The sequence below is a fragment of the Cyanistes caeruleus genome, chromosome 1 (assembly GCF_971803275.1).
Source record: "Cyanistes caeruleus chromosome 1, bCyaCae1.hap1.1, whole genome shotgun sequence".
NCBI lineage: Eukaryota > Metazoa > Chordata > Aves > Passeriformes > Paridae > Cyanistes > Cyanistes caeruleus.
Window position 1 is genome coordinate 39,729,156 of NC_141701.1, and position 10,997 is coordinate 39,740,152.

A 10,997-nucleotide genomic window follows, 5' to 3' on the forward strand; every position below is an offset into this window, starting at 1 on the left:
TCACTGATAGTTTCCTCCAGAAAGAATTGGTGTGAAAACCAGCCCAAGCTTAACCAGGATGCAGCCTCATAGCATTAATGGAAATTTTCTCTCTATTTTCACTAGATCTGGATGTGTCCAGGGAAGCAGCCGAAACTGCCTTCTAGAACAATGCACAAGGATGCTGAATTTAGACCCCCTGCAAATGACCACTGGGATAATTATAGCAGGTGTCAAAATCCCTAAGAATAACTGAGAAACAGGACCTCCCAGCCCGCCTCTGGTGTCAGATCAACAGAGATAAAACAACAAACGAGGTCCCAGTGGGTCTCCCCAGGCACGGCAGGCAGGGAGCTGAGCTTGCCGGCAGGGCTCGGCCTCTCTCTGGGAGTTTGTTTGCTGCTCCCTTTGGAGGAAACCTCCCTGCTGGTGGCATACATCCCCTCAGCAGGGACAGAAGATTAAGAGCCTGCTCTGCTGTCCAGGAATGCAAGCTAAGGCAAACAGCAAAACAGCATTCCCATAATGTGCTTCCACAGGCTTGAGCAGCTGACTCTTGCTCCACTGTATGCAATGACTGTGTGTTTAGCGACTGCCTTGGCCCATCTGCACTTAAAGTTCTCATGAAAACCACAGTGGGTTTGCCTTTGATAAAACAAAGCATAAAAATAGCAGTACCATACAGTACTACACACACAGAGGCACTTTCAAGGGTCTGCTACTCTGTTATAGTCTGTTTCAAACTTACAGAAAACTGGAAAACTGCTGTCAATATCTCCTAGCTTGGCTGATCAGCACTGAGAACAACCTGTACTATGTCCTGGCCTAGTGCAAGGTGTTCCTGCCCATGGCAGGTGAGTTGGAACCTGGAGGTCCCTTCCCTAAACCATTCTATTATTCTACAATCCCTGGTGCTGTCTGCTGTGTGCCTCATCTGCAGCAGGTTAAATTCTCAGACCACGTACTAGTAGTACTTGTATTGTTTCAGAGTGGTAATGATGGGGAACCGATGAGTTATTACTAGAAATACTGTCCAGAACTGCCAGGTTTTTAAAAAATAGCCTCAGTCTCATGCCATGTAATAACTGCAATCAGGCAAAACAAGGAGATGCAGCCTCAGTCCTGTCATATCCTTTTGCAGGCAGGTGCCTCAACATCAGACATCCACTGGTGACATGTGGCAAGTGAAAACACAGCTATGTTTTAAATAATTTCCTAACCCTCAGACAGTCCAGGATTTAAATGATACAAGAGTGACATTGCTTATTCATATCTTTGCAAAGTCAGGAAGGGGGAGTCCCATCTGCAGCTCCCTTCCCCAGTCACTGTGGCAATACTGCTTTAGAAATTTAAGTAAATACAGGCTTTGGATTTGGAGTTTGAGAAGCCAACTTGGTAACAAAGGATGCTTCAGACAAGAACTCCCTATTGCCAACTCCTTACTGCTAAAACCAGGAGAAAATCATTAAATAAAATGTATATAATATCACATAAGGCACTTTGATGCTGGAAGTTTTTCCTTTTCATTCACAGAATCACAGAACAGTTTGGGGTAGAAGGGACATTTAGAGGCAAACTTGTCAAATCCCCTTGCCATGGGCAGGGACACCTTCAACTAGATCAGGACCCAAGTAGCCTTATAATTCAAATTTAACAGTCACCAGCAGCAAATACATATTCTAAAGCTATATCAAGTGCACTCATTACACAAAAGCCCCCTAATGTATGTCTTGCCTTCATTAAACTCTGATGCTCTTCTGGTCATACCTACAAAAGTTTTCTGGGATGAAAACTCCAAGGGCAAGCCCAGCCTTTTCAGCCCCAAACAGGACTAGATATTATGGAAATGAATTGCTAACACTGTTGACCAGCTCCATTGTTTAAAGCAGCGCCCTCTCAGACTTCAGCAATAATTCAACAGTGAAATAAACAGCTCTGATCAGATAGCCAGGGGAATTAGATAAAGAGCACAATAGCTGTGAAGATAGGAATATTTCATGAAGAGTCATATATCAGTTTATTCCTGATTTTAAGTCCCTTTGATTACTCTTTGTTTATACCTCACATCTGTATGACAAGTCAGAAAGAAAAGCAAAGACCTTTTCCAACAGAATCTGTTTTGCCCCAAGATGACATGTGCATGTTACCTTCATGACTTAGCACTCAGCCATCTCATTGTGACTCTTTCATGTTACTTGCTTTGAAATAACGACTGCGTTTCAGGACACAGCAATTTCCTCAGAGCTCGTTTTTATACTTTAGTGTGCTCCCGGGATACCAAACCATTCAAAAGTGCTCTTTTCCTCTGCATCTGTTCCCACAGAAGTCCAAGGCAACTCCTTTGAGTCTCAGGACAGTATCTTTGAAATTCCGCCCCTGCCATTGCTTTGAACACGAGCAGGTTAAACCCAAGCTTAGCACTTATTTTATAGCTTAACATACTTAATTTTTTTCACAGTAACTAATTTAACTACAAAAAAACCCCAAACAATAAAAAATCCAAGATGCCTGGAGAGAACGGAATTAATGGGATCACCACACTCTTTAAATATGCTTCCTAAAAATGTGGTTGCTGTGGATGAAAGAAGTTACAGGCAGCAGAAATGTTCAGTGCTGGGGAAGAAGAAATCTCTGTCCTTGTCAAATGGGGCTACTGTGGAATTCAGGAGGCTCTGTACACACAGCTGGCTATAAAATTCTTCAGATCATCCAGCTCTGCTTCTCCCCTAGAGCAAACAATTCTCTTTGCATTTCATGTTGCTCTTATCAAAGGCAAATAGGCTGGGTATTTTGTAGTACTCTAGGGTTTTCTGAGGATATTCTTAAAATACCTGGTCAAGCCAGAGGACCCCATCTAAGGGAGGAGAGGCCATTCCCTTTATAGGTTTGGGGGGCTACTTTTCAAACTAACATATTGTGAAAGATATCTTTTCTTCAGACAGCTTTGAGAGGTAGGTTGATACCAAGCTAAAACCTACCTATCTAGGTTTTATAACCATTGTAAATAATTTGGGTATCTGATTTGTTATCATAAATTCAACACTGAATACTTTCAAATTACTAAATTTAGCAGAAGTGACCAAAGCTACTGGTTTTCCTTTGTCTTTTTATGGACTTGCCATGCAGCTAGTGGTCAGGCATTCCCACCCAGTGTCCTACTTTAGTTTGCCACTCTACATCTTAGAAAACTATACTTTCAATAGCACACCTAATACCTATAAATAATAAAAGACCAAACACTTTCAAAGTTTTACTTTAAAAGTGACCACAGAAATCTAAAAATCTTTCAAGATATCTCCTCTACCTGCAACTTGTGAATGAGGATGTTGCTACTTCACCTTCAAGGATGTGGTATCCTTTTTCAGTTTATCTTACCCTGAGTTCCCTGGATTTGAGGACCTACTACCTTCAGGAATACTATGTTTTAATCACCATTAATTAGTCTCAATCCTAATTTACCTTTGGAAAAGTGTTTTCAGGAAATTACCTTAGCTTTTTCCCTCAAGCTCTTCTATGGAAAGAACAATTCAGTTGCAGTTAGGAGAACTTCACTATGGAAGGAGAAGGTTTTTCTGAGGTGATGAGCAAGTCTTAAGCATTGTATAGAAGTCCCTAAAATTCCTTCATAGTTAATCCACATCCCTTCTCTCTAGGTCTCCAAAAGTAGATCCTTTTCCTCCTTCAGTTCCAATGCTGCAAGCTGGAGCAAGTTGCAAATAGTGAGAAAGTATGCAGAATTAGCAAATCTCAAACTTGTGATACATCACAGTTTCCAATCATAATGATAAATAAGGTGCTAACAATCTCTCAAATTTGCTGCATTATAAATATAGAGTAAATTCACAAACTGTAGTAAAGTTATTTTGGAAATACCTCGCTGTAAATGAGGCAAAGTTTTGACTCTATTTCTTGAAGATGTAATAAAGAATGTGTTAGTGTGAGAATCTAAAAACCCACAGTAGTTCTGCTCAGGTATAATAAATGCCAAGTATTTTTAAAAAGCAGTAAAATTCTTGAGAATTACGGTGAAAGTCATAGGCTTTAGTTCTCATTTAAGCAGGAGTAGCAGAAATCACTATCTGGCTTGTGCTTATTAGCAAGGGGAGAAGCAGAGGCATTCATTTTAGTAACCACTGCAAATACAGCCTCTCTGAATTGCATGGACAAGTTCTGCAAATGAAAATAAGACCTGAAGATAATTTAAAATTACAAGTGTGACCACTTAACAGTGACAATTATTTTTAATTTTTCACTAATTGCTATAACTAGACATAAGAGAGCTGTATATATATATTTTGCAAACACTCCACTATGGTCAAATCCTGCAATCTTACTTAGGTTAGGTCTGGGCTAGTAGGATTTATTTCTCAAAATCATGCACTTAGGATTTGTATCACAAAAGTCTTCCCAATGCTGTTTATTCTTTTAAAAATCCTCAACATATCAACAGGAACGCAGAGCATATCTTCGGTTGCATCATTAGCTCAGTTTCAGGAATTACTAAAATCCCCTAAGCTACAATTTGTCATGATTCTCATTCTTGGGAAATCCTTTAAAGGAACTGTTAAAGTAATTAAGCTAGTGTCCTCGATTTAATCTTTAAGGCTGCTTAGCCAACATTGAGTCACCAAAGTCTTCTAGGTCAGACAGGAAAAGAATTTACGTCATTGCAAAACGCCACTGCGTAAGTGTCTCTGAAAAAAATGGCAGCCAAGTGCACACAGTTGGATAATCAGATGCTGTGAATAACAGGCAGCTCAACAGGTGAGCTTAGGGAATTAGGCTCTTCAGAGCTGAACCAAGCGTGTTCTTACGCAGATGATAAAATATCTGCGATGCACTTTCTCTGACATAACATATTTAGCAAACTTATCAAGATGTTTCCTCTGTCCAGAAAGTCAAGTAGCCTATTAGGAGTGATAACTTGGCACAGAGTATGCTCGAGGGACAAATACGATAAGGGATGTTTCATACAAAGGGGCTTCCACTACTAGCCAGTTATGTCAATCTGCAGCTAAAAACAGAGCAGCATAAAAATAAACTTTAACTCTTCACCCTGAGCAATTAAGCTGTTTTCTAACAAAATAAGCACAGCTTAAACAGGGGCCAGGAAAGACAGATACAGCTCTGCTGTAACACTTAATCTTTAAAAGTCAAAACTTCTAAAGCATTAAAAGGCACTAAGCATTAAACAGGGCACTGCATTCTAGATATTTTCCCATTCCATAATTAATATTTTCAAATTCCAGATGAAAAAAAGCAGAACCACATAGTTCAAAGGGACACCCCAGTTTCCTCAGAACCTGAAGACCCTTCAAACCTGAACTGTTCCCGCTCAGACTCATTTTTAGAAAAGTCACAAACAGGAAGTGCATGTGCTGTTGTCCACAGGCAAATGAAGGAAGAATAAAGCTGTGTTTAGGCATACACTAACCTTGAACCTTATCCCAGTGACTTATACCTGCCCCAGCACTAATCAGAAGACCTTTCTCATGAGTAGCAAAAGCCCACATCCTTGCATTAATTTGAAAGATTCAGAAATACATCTAGTTCTGGCTATCCAAAATCCTTGTCCTAATCCCCAGTATAGCTTCCTTGCATCCCAGAAATCCATTCCACAGCAGAAATAAAAACAGCACAGATTTGTTCTTTAAATGTGTTAATGGTTCTGGTCTTCAATTTATCTCTAAGAGCTTTATCTACCTAACTATAAAGCTGCACTGTTAGTCATCCTAAACCTAAGCCCAGACCCAACCCAAAGCCCATGTAACTCATGGCTGTCACAAAATTCTTCAATTAATTATCCACTCCAGTTCTTCCCACAAGAACAGTGACACAGCATCCAGTAACAATCTCAATTTTTCAGCCTTCTTTTACAGACAGTATAAAGTAACCATAATTTAATGATGGCCCTACAGCATCTATCCACAACAAGAAAACTTCCCCTATCAGTACCTAAAGGAGCTGTGACTTTAACAAGGCCTAGCACAAACACACATCTTCCACACCCTGAGAAAGTTTACCAAGCCCCATCTTGAACCCAAGATTTTAAAATTTTATATTTTAAAGTATGCATTAAATTATTCTCACTTGTCAGACTGAACTTTCATCCTAGCACTGCAGGGCTTGTGGGATCCAGCAGTGAGCAGTCTTCACCTTTGTGTCACGGGGTTAAGGCACAATCATAGCAGAGTGACTCTGTGTAGTTTGCAACATACTTCAAAACATATAGCTCTGCTAACTCTGCCATCATCCTTATAATCCTTAATCAGGCTACAGTAGCACCTTGAGGTTAGAGTTTGTGCTCAGGACAGACCTGGTTTTAGTACCAAACGTGCAGAGTTCCAGTAGGATGAGGACTAAGCCAAAAAAAGGTGAATGAGATCTGGCAGAAACAAGTTTGCTGTTCTGTACCTTACCATACAGTTAGAGTTGGGCACAAGAGATTAAAAGATTGCTTTATCACTGAATTTTACAATACCTGGAGGTCTATGATGAGGGCAGGCACCCAGAGAGATGCCTGAAATGGATAAGATGCAGACTGGTGTTGAAACAACCAGCACTGACAGGGTTGGGCTTAATGAGCTATAAAAGTGGGGCTAGAACTGACTGAAGCAGAAGGTGGTATGCAAAGCCCAGCAAAGGCTGAAAGCAGTAGCAAAAGGCTCTGAATTTCCTAATGTGGATGGTGACAATAATGTCACAAACTTAAGTTAAGCATAGCATTGAAGAGGAAACCCTAAATCTGGGAGAGTAGGAATTAAAAATATAAAGATGTTAAAGGATCCTACAGAGACAGGCTACGATCACCTTAGATACAAATATAAAACTACCCAGAATATATTTACTCTTAGGACAGAGACAGCAGTTTGTCTATTGACCCACATACATTTTCACAATTTACCATTTAAATTATGTTTTAATTAGAAACTGTACAGCTTTTATAGGATCCAGCAAATAAGCCCCCAAAACCAGAACCAAAGCCAGAACCAAACAATTAATAAAAGGCTTATTATTAGCCACAACATTCTGGGCCCTACCCCTCACTCTAATACTTCAGTTTTAATTGTGCCATAGAGATTTCTAGCAGTAATAGAACCAAGTGTGGAATAATAAATGCTGCTCTCTCTAACTCACTTCTTGGCTCTGCATGTTTTGCTGGATCCAGCAATAAAGCCAGCTCTTCTTTGCCCCCTACTCTGAAGGAAAACTTTTTCCCCAGACAAAATGCTGGCCTTTCCCATACAACAGTGACTCACTAACAAGAACCCAGCTGCCTCTGCCTGCCCTGGCCCTTATCCTCATGGTGCCAGTCTTGCTATTCATTCCCCGATGCAGAAATAGCTCTCAAAATGGGATAGTGTTTTTTATGAGGAAGATTGAATAAAGTCATGGATTGTAGCAGTGAAACATTTCCACCTTGATTTTGTCCCTCCCTTAATTTCCATTTTTAGTTTCCTGTTTCCCTTCCCCTCCCCTCTGGCCCACCAGTGCTCCCGTCTTCTCCAGCTCTGCAGCTGCAGTGCGCATGGTGGAGCGAGTCAGGCCACAGGATGCTTCACCACATGGGTTTGGCAGCAGCTGATTTTCTCCTCTCTTCACTTCTTTCTTCCCTTTCCCCACTTCTCCTTTCTAAGTGTTGGTAAACCAGAGCAGCGGCTGCCCCAGCCACATGGGAGCAGCAATTTGCCCAGGGGATGCTCAGGCTGGTCAGGACAGTCAGAACATCAAAACACACCCTCAGAGCTAACATTTCTGTGGGAATGATGACTCCTTGTAAAATTTTTGGCATAAGCAAGAGGCTCAGTGACCAGGAAAACTTGGAGCCAACTCTGGCAGCCCCGGTGCTGCAGTGACTGGGTACTCTAAGCTAATCTGGCCCCCAGGAAATCATAGAACTGGTTATCTAAATCTGCATGTCCCCACCATGCTTCACCAGGGATCTTTGAGGAAGAGGGTGCAAAGCTGATGAAGGCACAAGAATTTTTTGGCAGTGGAAGGCAGTGCTGGGTACAAGAGAGGCTGGAAGTACAGGAGCAGGATCCACAAGGAGTCACACAAGGATATGTAGGGATGACAGTTGGATAAGGTGGGGGCTGTGTCAAACCACAGAACAGAAGTGAGAGGACTTAGTCTGGAAAGTCTGTATTTCCCTGTTGGGAAAGACTTGATTAGGGGGATAATCAAAAACATAAGTGACTGACACTGGAGTTCCTGATCCAGATGTCTTGAGCAACCTTGTTCAGGTTTCCCTATGCCACACAGCAGCAACCTCAAGTGATACAGGAGAACAACCTTGATTTTCTAATGAGTGGTGATATAATTAACAGAACACTGAGAGGTACTCAGATTGATTTGCAGGGGACTCCATAGCCATAATCCAGCCAGTCCTAGTTACCTCAGTGTATGAGAATATTATTTAGCTATCCCTAAAAAATAATGTACCCATGCATCAGAATTTTCCACCAAAGAATTCCCCAAAGCTTTTGCAGTTTTGATGAAGAAATTATTCAAAATACCTAAGGTTTTGTTTCAAATATGACAGCTGAAAAACAATGAGTCATAAAGCACATGAAATATGTGTCTCTAGTGATATTCCTCAGTACCACCAAGTGTTTCTTTTACAATACAGATATCTGATAAGTTGTTGTTTATGTGGACTTGTGCTCTGATAACCCAAACAGACTTTTTTTCCAGTTGCCTTTAATATCCAGAGCAGGGTGAAAGCATTGTGAAATCCAGGCACAGTGAGTTCTGGCTCCCTCTTTTCCAGTTTGCACCAGGAAACTGGAAGGTAAATATGGGTGAAGTGATAATAAAGGCATCCTTGTGAGTAGGTGCCACAGAGCTGGTAAAGCCCAGCACAGAGAACAGCTGAGATTTATGCTCAAAGGCTCAGTAACTCTCCTCAACCTTTAGAAAGCCAGGTCTGAAAACACTGTGTAAACAAAGCAAACAAAAGACAAATTCTAATGCAGCTAACAGTCTCTAAAAATAAATAGATATTAGCACTTAGCCTCATCCTTAATTAGATTAAATAGTATTCTTCCTACAAATAAGTAAGAATGACATTTAAGATACATGAGTATTTGGCAGAAAAGATGTTCTAATTTTATAGGATAATCTCCTAGATTTGGACAAAGAAGTGGCCAGGGTCCAAAGAGAAACAAGTCCTTTGTAATGAAGCTCATCGTAGGTCTGGAGAAAAATGTCTGATAGGGAGAGCCTGAAGGAGCTGGGGTGGTTTAGCCTGGAGAAAAGGAGGCTGGGGGGATGTTGTGGGGGGGAAACAGATCATGACCTTATTACTGTCTACAGCTACCTGAAAGGAGGTTGTAGAGAAGAGTGTCTAAGTTCATTTTCCCAAGTAGCAAGAGACAGGACAAGAGGAAATACCTCAGGCTGCACCAGGGGAGGTTTAGGTTGGGTATTTGGAAACATTTCCCACTGAAGGGATTGCCAAACATTGGATCAGGCTGGGAAACATTGGATCACCAGGGAAGTAGTTGAGGCACCATCCCTAGATGTGCTTAAGAGATGTGTAAATATGGCTCTTAGGGACATGGTTTAGCGCTGGACTTGCCTGTGAGTTTACAAGAGAACCTACATGATTCCATAATTCTATGAGTCGTTGATTTGGAGCCTTCCAAGCAAAGCCGACAAGCCAGGGTGTCTGACGCTGGCTCCCCCTTGGTGGCTGTGCATGTCAATCCACAGCCCCTTCGTCTGCCACCTCGCCAAGCACCTTATTTACATGCCAATGCTTTTCACCCTCTTCAATCACAGATAATAAGGCTGCCCGGTAACAGAAAGTGATGGCCATTTAAAAGGCAGGCCTATATTTTTTGCTATCAATACCGTAAATATCCAATGTCATTTTAAAGCGCTGCAGAAGGGGAGGGATAAGCGGGAGTTATGAAAGGACTAGCAATAGCTGTAAAATTTGGGCTAGTCGGTCTTTCTACCACAGCACCTAAACTAGCAGTGAATGTGAACAATGAATGGGCTGCCAAAAGCCACCGATGAAATCTCTTCTGCTTAAATTTTGAGCTAAGATTCTCATTTCCATATGTCTTAAAGGTAGTAAGTTAGCTTCCAAGAGATTCCACAGCTTCTGCTTTTAATTTCCATCTATTCTTTTAACTGTTAAACAAGGAACATAGGCAAATGCATTACTTCCTCCTCACCCTTGTACTTAATCAAAATCACAATCACCCTGAAGAGCTTTTCAGATCATTCTGATGGTCGCTTGGCCAATCACAGCAGCAATTACTTCTACATCATAAGTTCCCCTCCTTGAAAGGTTAGCTTGGCACTCCTGCTTCAACTAGTATGCAAACTGTCTTCTTAGGGGAGCAAGAACAGGCTTGTCCAAAGGACAAGGGTGACCTTGTATGTTTAGCAGTCCTTCCTTTCTTCTCCTCCTTCTTTCCCCCATTAACACTGCACTTTACAGTGGCAGACAGAAATCTGAATCGTGAACTGCTTAGCTCCTGGGAAGGGTTTGTATCAGATGAGCTAAGTAGTGTTTACCTCTAATTAAAACTTTAACTACTACAAGAAACTGTCTGGCCACACTATGGATTTGCTCTTTGTAACCACAGCATGTCAGCACTTCCTCCAGAAAAATATTTTTTCCAGTTGAGAGTCTTCAGAAATTGCCATAAACAGCTATAATTTAAGCACACATTTTATACAAACATCACCACTATTTTCAATTTTTCTTTACATCTTGGAAATAGTTAACAACTCTTCTGAAATCAGCTGAACAAACGCATAAACGTATTTTTATAGGTTTTGAAGGCTCTGAAATTTCCTTTTTCCCATTCATGATGTTTTAAACCTTTGTATATTTTCAAATTGTCACTTTTGTTCAGGTGTTTGTAGGAGCCACTGGCAAAATTTGAAAGAGCAGGCAAGCTTATAAAAGCATCTGCTTACGAGTCAGTTCCCGGTTAAGAGACTAAAGCAGAACACAGTATTTCTGGGGAAAACCTTTGTCATTTTTTGTCCCTGTC